Source organism: Tympanuchus pallidicinctus, unplaced genomic scaffold (genome assembly GCF_026119805.1).
Source record: "Tympanuchus pallidicinctus isolate F22 unplaced genomic scaffold, pur_lepc_1.0 scaffold5, whole genome shotgun sequence".
In the NCBI taxonomy this organism is placed as follows: Eukaryota; Metazoa; Chordata; class Aves; order Galliformes; family Phasianidae; genus Tympanuchus; species Tympanuchus pallidicinctus.
Window position 1 is genome coordinate 26,301,705 of NW_026294769.1, and position 14,408 is coordinate 26,316,112.

Genomic DNA, 14,408 nt, shown 5'->3' on the forward strand with positions numbered 1-14,408 from the left:
AAACAACAGGACAGGTTTTCTGACTCCCAGATGTCAGAATAATTAGAATCATAGAATCCTTAGAGTTAGAAGGGACCTCTGAGGGCCACCTAGTCCAACTGCCCTGGAATGAACAAGGACACTACAGCTACATCAGGTTGCCCATGGCCTGATCCAGCCTCGCCTTGAAAGTCTCCATGGACAGGGCATCAACTGCATCACTAGGTAACCTGCTCCAGTGCCTCACCACCCTCACTGTAAAACATTTTTTCCCTATATCTATCCTAAATCTACACTCTTCGAGCTTGAAACCATTTCCCCTTGATCTATCACCACAGACCCTGCTAAAGAATTAATAAGTCACTGATTTTCAACCTGTAGTAATACAGTAACATACAAAGAAATGTTCCTCCCAGACAAAAAAAAAAAAAAAAAAAAAAAAGGGGGGGGGGGGGGCAAAATGTGCTTCAAATGCATGGATGACATGTCAGCAACTTTTAGGAAGACAGAGCAAAGATGTGATTCATCCTACCAATATGTTTTCACATCCAAAGAAACACACAAGTCAATTTCAGATCTGAAATGAATCAGATCTCCGGGTGTCAGATTCGTAGGCCAGAGAATGGGGCCAGCTCCTTGTTTACAAGGGGCACACAGCAGAGAAGTGAGCAAAGCCTTTGTTGTGTATTTTGGAAAGGCCAGGGCTACCCAGACTTGGCCAGTATGTCAGATTCAACCATTTCTTCCCTCTAGCTCAGAAATAATATTAGTCTGTTTTCTCTTTTTTAATGTCCTTTCAACCATGCTGCTATTTTTACGCTTCACTTGCTGGCACACGGATCAATCACCATAGGACTTGATTTACAACCTGTATTCCAGACATTGCTTCCAGCAAGGCGGGGAATAGGGACAAGTGTATTTAAACACCCATTGTGCAGTGTCTTGATTTGGCTCCAGGAGACATTTGAAAATGTAAGGCCAAGGAAAGAAGCTGGTTCCTCTACCATTTATACCAATTAACTTCTGAGTACAAAATTAGTTTGACTGCTTCCATAGCGTGAACCGGAGACTTTCAGAACTTGTCAGTGAGTCCTTCAAAGGGCAGTTTTGTTTTCCTAACACATATTGCACAATCCTGAAACTCATTATGGCTAGATTTTCTAAATTAAAAGAAAAAAAATTGTTTTATTGGAAAAAAAATACCTGACATCCCACATAATGTATTGACCCAATCAGAGAAACCTTTAGTGTAAAGCCAACAAACGACCTCCACCTCACATAGTGCATAGGGCACTAACAACATCTCTGAGCAGAGCACAATCTTTGTTTTATCTCTGAGAAATGATTTTAGCTGTGCCCACATAAAATCCACTGCTTGCAGACCCCATTCAAGGGAAGATACAAAAAACAGAGCCCTTCCACAACTACCTAGAACTCCTGGGTAGGGAAGCTCATACAGAGGCAGAGGCGACCTGAAAGCCCTTTAAGCTGATGATACAACTGGCAGCAGGTGAATGTCCCTTTCTGGCCACAGGTCGTGGTGCCAGCCTAGGGGCAGTTCCCCTAGCACAGCAGAAAAGTGAGGCTCAAAATGATTTTTCCAAAGGCTATTACATCTTGGTTGGGATTGATCCCATAAGTCTGAAAGTCAGGTCTGCTTTTGACAGTGGTATCAGCTTCGACTCCACTCCCTTGCTGAAAGCTACTCAGTGAGATGTCCAGAAAAGCTGCCAGGCACACAGCAGCCCAAAGCTCTTAAATATACTGGAGCTTGTAGGTTCTTTTCAGTGCATTTTTTGCCTGGATTAATAACAATGCTGGACAACAAAGCTCATAATATACAGCTGATGTAATGGACACCATCCTTGTAGTCTTCAGAAATCAGTAGGTCAGCCATTACATGGATATACCAATCCCTGTATAGATATAAATTAAAGACTTTAATGATTATAATGAGTCCACCTCATTATACTCAGGAGTTTTAATTACTAAACTGAAACAAAAACCTAAACAAAATCAAGCAATCCTAAATGAATCAAAAACAAATCTTTCTTAAGCTATCCTTTTCCCTATTATTTCTTGTTCACCTATTATTACTTCTGGTACAGAAACAGTGCAGTAGCACTGACAATCAATGGCTGACCACCATTGCTTTGCTTCTCATTCTATGGGGCTTGTTTAATCACAAACACTGATGAGAGGAAGGGTACAAATCCTGGTAGAGAAGGGGAGACCTGCAAGGGGCTTTCAAGCACCTGGTTTCTACTCAGTCTCAGTAGGAGTTTAGCAGTGTTTTCATGGATCCAGCCTAGACAGAAATCACCATGTGAGGCTTGAGAAAACAACTTTTCATGTATTACCAAGGAGTCAGATGACCTTTTGCATCCCTCCCTCCAGGCTCTCTTTGAGAAACAGTCTGAGGAAAGTGCTCTTAAAGATTTTCTTCCTGCTTTCCTGACACAGAGGCAGACTGAGCATGGAAGACAATGCACCAAGAGGTGAGTGCTTAACTCAGTTTTTTGCCTCCTTCATGCCCAAAAGATTAAAACTTTTGCCTTTAGACCCAGAGGCTTGTTACAGTCCTGTGCTCTTTACATACCCAACCTAAGATGATGATGATGAAGATGCTGCTGGAATCTCCCCTCAGGATAAAGTAGGAGTGTAGGACTTTGTTTGGGTCTAATCCTTGTAGGGACAGAGAATGAAAGCAAAGGACCCCTTCCGTCACAGAGGAATGCAAAACAACCTTTCTACTGGAGAAATAGATACTCCAGAGGGCGCATAATGAAGACGGAAAACTGCATTACCACTTTATTTCATATCCAAACAGCAGTTGGTTAGATGAAGCAACACCTCACTGAACATTGAACTTGTATTATAGAGGTGAAAGACTTTGGGGGGCATTGGAGGCAGAATGATTTGACCACATTTATTGCTGTGATTAGACTACTTCCACTACAAATCTGTCTTCACATACTGCTAAACTGTGCTGCTGTGCTCTGTGCATATCCCTGCCAAAACACTGAGGTTACTGCTGAGAGGAATTTTGCTTCTTTTGTTTTTGTCTTGAGCTCCTCAGAAATTAGCATAGCTGCAAGATGTTCTCAGTATGGACTTCTATCAAGCTAGTCATCTTCAGCTATAAGACTGCAGCTTTAGAAGAGGTTTAGGAAGAAATCTTGGGAGATGCCAACATTTCCAGCACAAGAAGGTAGCAACTAGACCTATCAGCAAAATATTGAGTTGCTCTCTTAAGATGCAAGTTTTATCTAATCAGGTCAGATTTGGAGATGGATTGTTTCAGATTTGAGAGGATTGAGAGATTGATTCAGTTTTGAATCTGGAAAGCCAGGAAGGAAGCCAGAAAACTGGAAAAGCAAAATCTTAGTGGAGAAGAAGGTACTATAAAGGTCTGAGGAATATAAAGCCATTTTCAGTTCCTGTTCTGCAATCCTGATCCACAATGAAAAGCAGGAGGAAAAACTTTACATTTCTGGGGAAAAAAAAATCAGATTTGTACCCATGCAGTTCTGTACCCCTTTCCATTTCCATTCTGTATTCCTTCTGCAACACCACCATTCCTCAGTTGGTCAAAGGCACATGGGTCTGAGCAGAGGTGATACCATGACTGTTGCCAGGCTGTCTCTGCCACACTTCCCATGCTGGCTGCTGCCCAAGGTGGAGGTGAGCTGAGAGAAAGGATGAAATTTAGCTCTTAAAGGAATTAGCAATTCCAGCAAGGGCTGAGGCACTTTGCTCTGTAAAGAGCAAAATCCTCTCCCCACCACGGGAACTGTGAAGTCACTGTGAGACCACAGAAACTCCTGGCAGCATTTTCAGAAAGGGGAACCTTTTCACTGAGGTTTGACTCCAGCCACAATTGTTTCATTTCTGAGTAAGGTTATTAATTTTTTGAATATATTATTGTTTTAGAAGGCTCTGTTAAACACTCTAGTAGTAAAAAAATAAAAACAAAACAACAACAAAACCAGCTTTTTCAATTATAATAAAAAACAATGAAAAAAAGGCACTGAAATCTTACAGTGTAAGAACAAGAATAAACAGTACCCTCATGATTAAGTTCCTGTTTTTAATTAGACCATGACAACATGCTTCACTGGGCAATGAGGCCATTGTCTTCCACTTAGAGATAGGAGTACCATGCTTCTAAGCTGGTTATAAGCAGATATATCAGTGATAAGACTGAAATGGAGGCGTGCATAGCCTAAGCACTGCTACCCTGGAGATAGAATCTTCCTTCATAAAATGAGTGCCCAAAAGCAGTCCTGAAAATTCCACCATTATTGAGTAAAAACAAAAATATGTCTTTTGGTTGGTTCACTGGCTTTTTTCCACTCAAAATCTTTGGGGCTTGCCTGAAGCTAAGGGACTCTGGTCGATAAAGATTTTGATCATTAAAATGGCAACTAGAGGCAGTCATGAGACTTCTGACAACATGCTATTTCACTGGAAAACACTGATTTGTGGGGGCCAGAAATCTTCACATTAAAACACACCTGTTTCAGTGAAACAGTATCAAACCACAGATTGCTTACCAGCTGAAAGCTGCTTGGCTTCCTAACAGCTAGCCTGGTGGGCTGCTTGGGACACAGGGGATGTGGGCCTGCTGCCACCAAGCCCAATAGAACTGGGAGACCTGGCTGAAGTCAGCATTCTCCAAGTGTAAGCTTCCAGCCCCAGCTCTGGCTTGACATCTTGCTCTATAACAGGCAGCAGCAAGGCTGGAAAGAAGCATGTTCTGGGGAGCACATTTTATTTTGGAAATACTATGCATCACTGTTTCCTATTCCTAATTTTTTTCCCCCATAAAGTTCTCTTTTGTGGGCAGTTTTGAAATAGCTGGTTTCATTCCAAATCAGAACTAAACCAAATGTCAGAATTTCCCACGAACCAGGCAGGAATTTGATAATTTGGCCAGTCTTTCTGGTAATAATCCAGAGTGTTTTTGCTGTGTTTTTTTTTTCTTTTCCAGTTACATTGAATGTGATTCTTAATGGCAATGAGGAGTCTGGATTTCTGTATAGCTTTGAGTGCTTCTCAAAGCACTTCCCAAAAAGAAATAAAAATTGCCCTCAGCTGCCAGTAGGCAAAGGCACAAGCAGTACCTGGGCTGGATGAGATGCCATGTGCCAGACTGCTGGTCTCTACCTTATTAAGCAATATTAAGAATATTATTATATATAATATAATTATTAACAATAACAATGTTTCAGAATAAGATGGGCCAGTGCAGAGCACACACTTACCTGATAAGAAATGCAGCTATTTGCTTGAACTGTCATTTTCTTACCTTTTTATTGCTGTCCTATATTGCTGAGGCAGTGGCACAGGCTGCCCAGGGAGGTGGTGGAGTCACCATCCCTGGAGGTGTTCAAGAACCGTGTGGATGTGACACTAAGGGACATGGCCAGCAGGCATGGTGGGGATGGGCTGACGATTGGACTAGGTGATCTTAGTGATCTGTCCAACCTTAATGATTCTATGAATCTATTATTCTATGACCTTATGAAGCAATAAAGAATATCTGGAGAGGGAAAATACAAATCACCAGCAGTCAAACCCATAACATGTGAAAAACTAAGAGGGCAGTGGTTACATGTCTGGGGACATTTATATCAACAAAGGAATCGCCACGCTCCGGATGTGAGATCAGTTCTTAAGAGTTCACAATTTTCTAAGCTACTGCCACACTCCGGCAGCCCTGCCCTTGGCAGAAGATGGGGCTGGTGGGCTTTGAGGTCCCTGCCAACCCAGGCCATTATGTGATTCTATAAACTATGAGTTTATAAGTAAGCAGTATGGTCACTGCTTACTCAACCCCGTTTAAGTAGGAATATTCCTGTATCTAAGCAGTTCCCAAGACTAGAGCACCTGGAAATGATGACAATCAGAAAGGTGCAGGAAAGAAGAACAAGTTCAGTAGAAAGCATTAATAGATGGCTTTCAACAAGGGAACATGCCTTTAAATGAACATAGAGCCCTGTCAAAGAAAAAAATATTCAGATTCATTCAGATTTTGCTTACAACCACTTCATTCCAATGACTTGTGAGAGCTACACAGGATTTATGCTTCAGAGGCAACTGATTCCAGCTGAGCTGATATATAAACTTGCTTTGGTAGACAGCTTGCGAGTGCCGGAAATTACTGGTTTGTATCCAAAACTCACTGTAGTTAAAGTAGAAACATGGAGAAAGCATTACAAGCTGTCTGTGACTATGCTGTAGCAAATCACTAAGGCTTTTGGTATGTTTGCTTCAAAACAGTTCTGGGCTTTCTATGGATACTCCATCACAAGAGACGTGCTATGCTTCTTAATTTAATTCTCAGAGAATCCCACAGAACACTGTTCTCCTGGGGCTGTCAACCAAGATTTGCTTTCCAGAGTGAAGAATACATGGGAGAAAGCACCTGAAACCACAGGTTTTTGAGGGCAGCGTGTCAAAGAGAAGACCTGCGGTTCCTCTCTGCCTCTGGAAGACAGTGAGGTACACAGGGCTGCACACCTTGGCATGTGCTCCCAGGGTTTGAGAACTACTCTGCTGTACATTTCTCACCTTTCTGAGAGTCAAACAAAAGAAAGATGCTCTGTGTCTGTGACAAATTTCTGTGAATTTGCCATCCTGTGGTCTGGAAGGCAAAAGTGCACCCTGTCATACTTCCTATTAACCTCTAAACCCTGGCTTAAATCCCAGCTCATGGCAAAACAGCATTGAGGGAGGACTGTGTTTGTGCATCTCTCACTCTTCTATCTCACCACATGAGGACCCCAGTCTTCTGAGCTTAATTTGAGCTAGAGGAGCACATGCATTGCTACCTTTCAGTGAGCAAGTAGACTTCAAGTAGATTTTCTGGCCAAAAAAGAAAAATAAAAATAAAAAAGAAGTCAAAAGAAAAGCAGCTCTCAGATAAATTATGCATATAGGAAAATGTTACCTCCTGATTTCTTGGAAGTCTCAAAGGTATTTCCCAACTCCTGCCAGCAAGTTGCAGGCACGCAGCACAAGAATGAGGTGCTTGCGAACAGCCTGGCAGCAAATTCAGTCAGGGTTGGCCATCTGCACTTGTGTCACCTGCAAGGCTAGCTTTCTGCTCTTCTCTATTAATGAGGTTAATAAGTAGAGCCACATGCTCCCCTTGTGTGTAATGTACAAGGCATGTAGAATGCACAGCAGAATCTAATGGTCCTTTTTTTTTTTTTTTAAGCATTTAAAAGAGCAAAAAGATAAAAAATAAAAATAAAAAAATAAAAATAAAAAAAAATGAGACCATCAGATCAGCAGGAAACCCTCCATCTTTCTGCTCATCACTTCAAGCTGTTAAAATGAAGCCCCAACAGCAAGATTATCAGTCATTCACCTTTATCACTAATGTGATTGGCATCAGGTGATCGCATTGATGTCATCAAAGGAACAGCCACAGAACCTGTAACACGTTACTGCTGACTGGGAGGGCTGCAGAGAAGAGACATCAGAGTGATGATGGAAAAATATGGAAAAAGAAAAAAGGAGAAATAAGCATCACAAACACTGACTCTCTTTTCGAGAGAAATAGTTTCCCACTTGTTGTTCTGATGCAAGAAGGAAGGAAAAAAAAAAAGGTACAATATGGTTTAGTAAATAGCCTCCACAATCTAGCCTTACTATTTGCGTAAACCTTTCATTCATGTCTTGAGATACAAAAAGGGATATAAATAAGCCCTAAATATAAATCAGAGGCTACTGAACCATAACTAAAACTATAATTTGGTTCTCCCCACAGAATAAGTTGGATCAGAGTTTCTATATAGATTTTCTTCCAGCAAGAGAGTGACTTGCACACAACTTTTTGCTGCTATGCCAGAATAGTCCCCAAAGCAGATCATCTGCCATTTCAGATGCATTCCTAGAAAACTATCCTCTATCTTCAATAGTGGTTGTTATTGATGGCAGTGATCCTTTGCTCCTGCAAAATGTGTGTTATGCCCTTTCACAATGCACAGGTCCATCTTTTCAAAGGTTTGAGGATTTCATATTTAAAAGATTTCATCAAATCAACATGAGGGCCAGCAGTGGTACATAATGGCTCTTACAACCACAGCTGGGGATATTGTTTCACAGGTCATTTGGCAAAAGCCACACAATCTTATGGGCTTTAAAACAGCATTTTAATGGAAAGAAAAGGTGGAGAGTGTCTTTTCAATCTTTGACCTCCCAGTTTCTACCTCTCAGTTGCCCTACACATAATGACTTTCCGTGGATGAAGTTACTACTTCTAAAAAGGGGCAGCATTCCAGTGCTACCATGTGCAACAAGTTGATTACAGACTATGAGATTCATAAATTAAAACAGGATCATTCAGTGTTTGATGACTGGTTGCCCTAACGTCAAGTGCTTTCTTGCTACCAAGAAATTGTAACTTCTAACTAAGGAATGCTGTTATTCCATATGATATTCCCAAAGAGAGAGATTTAACAGTAGATAACAAAATAAGGAAGTAAGGAGTGAAAAACAGCCTTAGAAGCAGAAAATTTAACACTGCAAAGACATAAGTTGTTGTCAAACTTCTTGCTGGGAGCAGGGAGCATTTCAGGACAGTTTCATTGTGCCTGTGAGAGTATTCAGTTACATTTTTATCTCTCTGAGATGTGCTGGGGCTGATTTGGCAAGCAGTGGGGCATTTTTATTCCAGCTGGGTGACTTTTAATGTGAATAAGAATCTGTGCTATTTGTCAGATATTTGAATCATCTAATCCTTCTTAGTTTAAGTTACGAGGTTTTAAGCAAATTGGAAATGGAATTTTCACACTATGAAGAAAAAAGTTATGGGAGACATGAGGCTACCTGCAAACACTTTGTAAATATACACCTGTTGGATTTTCAGATTATCTCTTAATTTTACTGTGCTCCTGGAAAATGGTAATAGAAAGCAGCATAACTTAGTGATACTCTTCAGCCCCTTCACTACATCCCCTTCACTACATCCCCTTCAGCTGCATAAATGATGACGCTTTAGTGACATGATTCTCTTCTTTATCATCCTTTTATTTTTTTTCAGGCAGAATTGTCACTGTTGAGAACTCTACCCCAACCAGCAGTCCTAACCTACATCAAGAAGCTCTTGGTTCACAGAGCTTGTGATTATTTTGTTCTCCTGTGGAAAGGATGTTTTTTTCATTTGTAATATCAAAATGGACTGCTGAAGGCTGATATTTTGGGATTGTTCGGGAAGGGACTTCACAGTGTCTGCAGCTTTGGGTACAGACTGGCTCTCCGTTCAGGGCAGTCACACCACGGTGAAAGGAGAGTCTGGGTCATTTACTGTATCTTTTGACTTAAGAAATCTGAGAAGCAGCAGAAATTAGACCAGTGTCCATGGGTAAGCACCAGGTTAATCTACAAGGGAAAACTCCCCTTCATAAAAAGCCTTGGCCTTATTATCTGCTAAAAAGCAACCTGAGCAGCTGAAACATTAGACAGCCTCAAGCAGTAGAAAGTAACTATAGTAAATCTATTGTAAATATTGTATTTCATTTATATTTCTAGATATATTTCTGGGAAATACTCCAGTGGACGAATTCAGAGTCAGCAATTTTTTTTTTTTTTTTGGAAAAGGGCATTTTAAGTAGTAATCTCAGTTACTGATATGAGCATTCTCATTTAAAGACTGATCTGTAACAGTTACATTTTTCCCATCAGGAAATACTGAGATAGTAATACCTCTGAATTCAAGAAAATCTGCATGGAATGGTTTGAAAAATCAGATACCAGATGAGAAGTTGATCATGAATAAAGTTCCACTGAGGAATCTTTCTCCTGATTCTGGAACTGGAACGGGTTGTGGATGTCCCATCCCTGGAGACACTCAAGGTCAGGCTGGAGGGGGCTTTGAGCAATCTGATCTGCTGTAGGTGTCCCTGTTCATTTCAGGGGAGTTGGACTAGGTGACCTTTAAGGGTCCCTTCCAACCCAAACTACTTTATTATTCTATGAACCATTTAAGCAAAACTAAAGAATATAGGTTAATCATGCAAAGGCAGCTGATATTTGTCTTATTAAACTCTCATCAGTTCTTTTTATTTCCAGACTGCAGATTTTACTCTTATACTTTTGATTACAGAGCTATAAGTTCAACTTATTGTTTTATCACTCCTGTCTGGGGAGAGAATGGCTCATCTGCTAAAATCACCTGAACACTGATGAGTAAAAAGGTAAAGTAGAAAGCTTAGTTCAATTAATAAAAGCTATGACCCTCTTGCCTAAGTAGTGACTCAGACTAGCAGCCCCAGTCCTTTTACATTGCTGAAAGCATGCAAGACCACTGTCAGCAAGAGCCTTGGCAACACAAGTTTCTTCTGGTTGTTGTAGCAACAAGTTAGACCTCAATTAAACAACAATTATATCATCTCAGACATGCTGTTTCATTGATCTTCCAAAACAGACTTTTCTAAGTCAAAAATTTTTAATTCATTCAGATATATCAAATCCATTCTATTTAACATTTATTAAATACTCTGGAGCAGAGCTTCTGTCATTAGAACTACCTGGGCTTAGACTTGATTCACAGAGACTTCCAGAAAAAAATGGTAAGAGGAGTTGATGAGGAAGACCTAGTCCTAAAAGAATTGAGTCCATCTTCTAAGGGCTTTCTCTGCAGGAAGCAAAACAAAGGTGTTTTGTCTTTTGTCCCCAGAAGGTTCCCTCAGAAGAGTTCAGGGTTGCACTGACCCAGACATGACTCTCCAGCACAGATTTTCTAGCACTGCCCTGGTCTGATATATTATTAAAAATTCTGCAAAGGGACCAGACCCATGAACAGATATTAACATGAGAGAGACTCAGAGGGCTGAGGAGGAGATGCTAAACATGTAAAGGCTAGTGGAAATAGCAGAGAGGCTTATTTTTCCCCATTAGTGTTGATGGTTGGGTTATTTGACTCTTTACATGCTGAATTCCTTTTAGTTCCTTGTGACCTTAGCTTACAGGAGGTGCAAGGTTCTTCAGGAAGTGCTGGGTAGGCAGAATTGTTTTTCTTCTGCATTTGACTGAAACTCTGCCAGAAATTCGCAAGCACTGGAATATTCTCTTTATTTTCATATCACAGTCATTATTTTCCTCACAGTGGGGTTCCAAAAGCCCACAGGTCTTTCAGCCTCTCCAGTCACTGGCTAATGGTTGGCAGAATTTAGACTGATATTTATTTACTCTTCATGGTGTCTCTCCAAAAACTTCCCACTAGAAGAATCTGTTGCTATGACCTCAACCACCCTCAGCCACTGTTCATAAGGACAGAAAAAAACAGCAAAAGTCCAATGTACATTTCCCACACATCCCTGGTGCCCCTATAGCAAAGAATGAACGTGGAAATACCTTGGAGGGAGTGGCTGTGGGATATGGTGGCTCTGGAGGCCACCGTAAGTGGATAGGGATTATCTTCCAGAGCCATGGCCACATCACACTTCCCATGGGAGTTCAAAGAAGTATGTTGCTTAAACTCACAGAATCCCAGAATGACTGAGGCTGTCAGGAATCTCTGAGTCCATCTGGCCCAGCTCTGCTCCAGCAAGGCCCCCAGGCCCAAGCCCAAGTGGCTTCTGGAGACCTCCAAGGAGGAAACCTCACTGCCTCTGGGCAGGCTTGCCAGTGCTCCATCACCTGCACAGTAAAGTGTTAGAGATCAGCAACAATATTGCCTGTTGAAAAGTATACATTTTGTGCTCCCTGGGGCTTGGATGCTATGTCCCTGTGATTTCAGTGAGTTTTACAGGAGCAAATACAATACAACACAAGCTGAGTTGAGTGCAGCATGCCAAATCTAAAATCACTGGTCATCCAACAGATTCGTAGGGACAGAGAAACAGGCACTAGGTGTACAATGACATGGCAGTGTCTATGCATTAGACCAACCACGATTTTTTTCAGCAGCGGCCCATAGGTAGCTCTATAGAAAACAAGATTAAAGCATAACTGCTTTAATATTCCTATGAAAAGCAAGTGGGTTCTTACATGTGTCCCTCAGAGATAATGGAGCTGGATCAGCATACATAGAAACACACTGTGTTAATATGAACTGCAATGTAGTGGATGTTGCTGGTCGGGAATCTTTGTGAGGTCCTGTTTGGTGAGCTGTACTAAAGAAAAACAAAGAAAGAACAGGAGAACTAAAGTGGGAAATAAATCAGGTCCTAGCTGGTCCTTCATGTCTGAGGATTCCATTCTGACAAGAAGTTCTTACAACAAAAGGGCTTCTAGCCTGTTAAAAATTGATGATCATATTCCCTTACAGCACAATCATTCCTGGTTAAAAACACGCGTACATTTGTGATCAATTGTTTAATAAGGGCAGTTGCAGCTTTCCTTTTATTGATGTATGCTGACTGTGGTCCTGGTAGGAAAAAGCTATTAGTACCTCTACTCTGACCAGGGCTCTCATTCACTGGCTAAAGGATAACTGCTCCCCATTATATCCTTCCCTTCCAGGGTTTCTTTGTCCCTAAATAGCTGAGCAACACCACAATGAGCAATATCACTGAACAAAATCGGGTTTGGGATCTCCATGTGGCTTTTCTTGCTTCATTAAAAGTCACACATGTACACCTCATTTCCTTGTAGTGCAAGAGTGAACTCTTATCTGCTACTACAGATAAAAAGCTAGCAGTTGATTTTTCAACTCATTTCTCACATACAAATTTTTTGTCTCTGCATACATGGCCGGAACTAAAAGTTGTGCAGACGAGTGATTGAATTTCCATTAACTAGAAAACATTTTAAATGGCATTTTTACATGCCCCTAGAGACAGTTGCAATAAGACCACTGCCTATAGAATTAGTACTGGAACTTGGCCTGTGTCACCAGGAGAAGGCATGCAGCCTTTAGCAAACACATTCAGTTCCAGCTGGGAAATCACATTTTCTTTCATCAAGAAAAACCTTGTCCTGTTATAAATAATGCCTAGATTTAAAATGGTGCTTGAAACAACAGTGACAGTCATACACAACTTTTAGATGATTAGTCTAAGTTCAGCTGTAAGTTTCTAAATCACCCCCATAATAGCAAGTCTTGATTATTCTTATCTAATCCATTAAGCTGCTATTTAATAAAGCAATTATTACTGTGATTTCATTTACTGATGAAAATGCCAATAAACAGAAATTTAATTCATCTTCCAGGATGCATCCCTGAGGAAATACAAGCTGCACCATCACGGTTACTGTTCTGAAAACTACTCTTTCTTCTACAGTTTTGGCCAGATCTGTAATCCCTACAGCTCTGCAGCCAGGCCCAGATCAACTGACTGGAAAAGCAAACTCTTGTGCAACACACCATTTCAATTGCCTTTTTCCCTCTCAGCACTAGTAGACAGGAAACTCTTATTATCCAAACCCAAGAGTTTGTAATAAAATCAGGATTTAATTATTATTTTCCCTTTTTTCCACACAAAATACTAAAAAGGGATATTTTCATCAGTGTTGACTTGTGTTTTACATACTCCAATGAAAGGAGGTCACAGTGATTAATTGGGGCAAGAGGTGTGAAGAAGGAAGTCATTTTTTAGATTTTCAAATAGGATTAACTTTGGTTTTATTTTTGCTGTTACATTAAAAAATAATGAGAGAAAATTGTAAAAATATTGCTTTGTATATAGCAGTTTTTTAATTGTAATAAATACTTCTTGTTGTCAAGACACCACGCAGTTCTGAAAGCTTATGCTTTTATCTAGGATTTGAAGTCTAATTCAGAAATAATTAGTCTTTTTTTTTTTTTTCCCCTAAAAGAACACTGCTTTTATACTGATTTCAGTTTTACCAGAATTAATTTGAATCTGACTTTTTAATAAAACAAAAGAGCACAGGGAAGAAGAAAGCCATTTTCTTATGTGTTTTTTTGAGTGACATGGTTGCTTTTATTGTTAAATATGCTCTGACATAGCTGGGAGATATTTTAGCAAAATATTCTGAAATGACACTAGCTGAATCTCCTCAAGAGCTGCACACACAACTGACAAATTCACCCTTGCTTACGAAGTGTAAACATACTTCAATTAAAAAATAATAACTGGAAAATCTGATTTTGAAGAAAATCTACATTAGACCCAGTAGTTCTATCAATGTAATTCTTTAAATGGGGCTTTTGTTTACTTAATCACATTTTGCTGTTTATTTGATGCTGTTAATCTATTAGAAATAACAGCAGAATCAAGTTTTAATCTGTTAATTTTATAACACCAAAGATCAAATTTACTTTCAGCCTCCTGTGCCAGAAGATCCTGGCTGTTTACTCTAGTTGGAGAACCTTACATTGTTGCCTAAAAGGGAGGAGTTTTTTTTCCTATCAGGAGATAAACCTTTTAAAACAATTAAGCACTCTAATTTAAATTCTTCAGAACGTGTGCATGTTGGCACTGCTGGGAGTTATTATCGCATTTAATAGC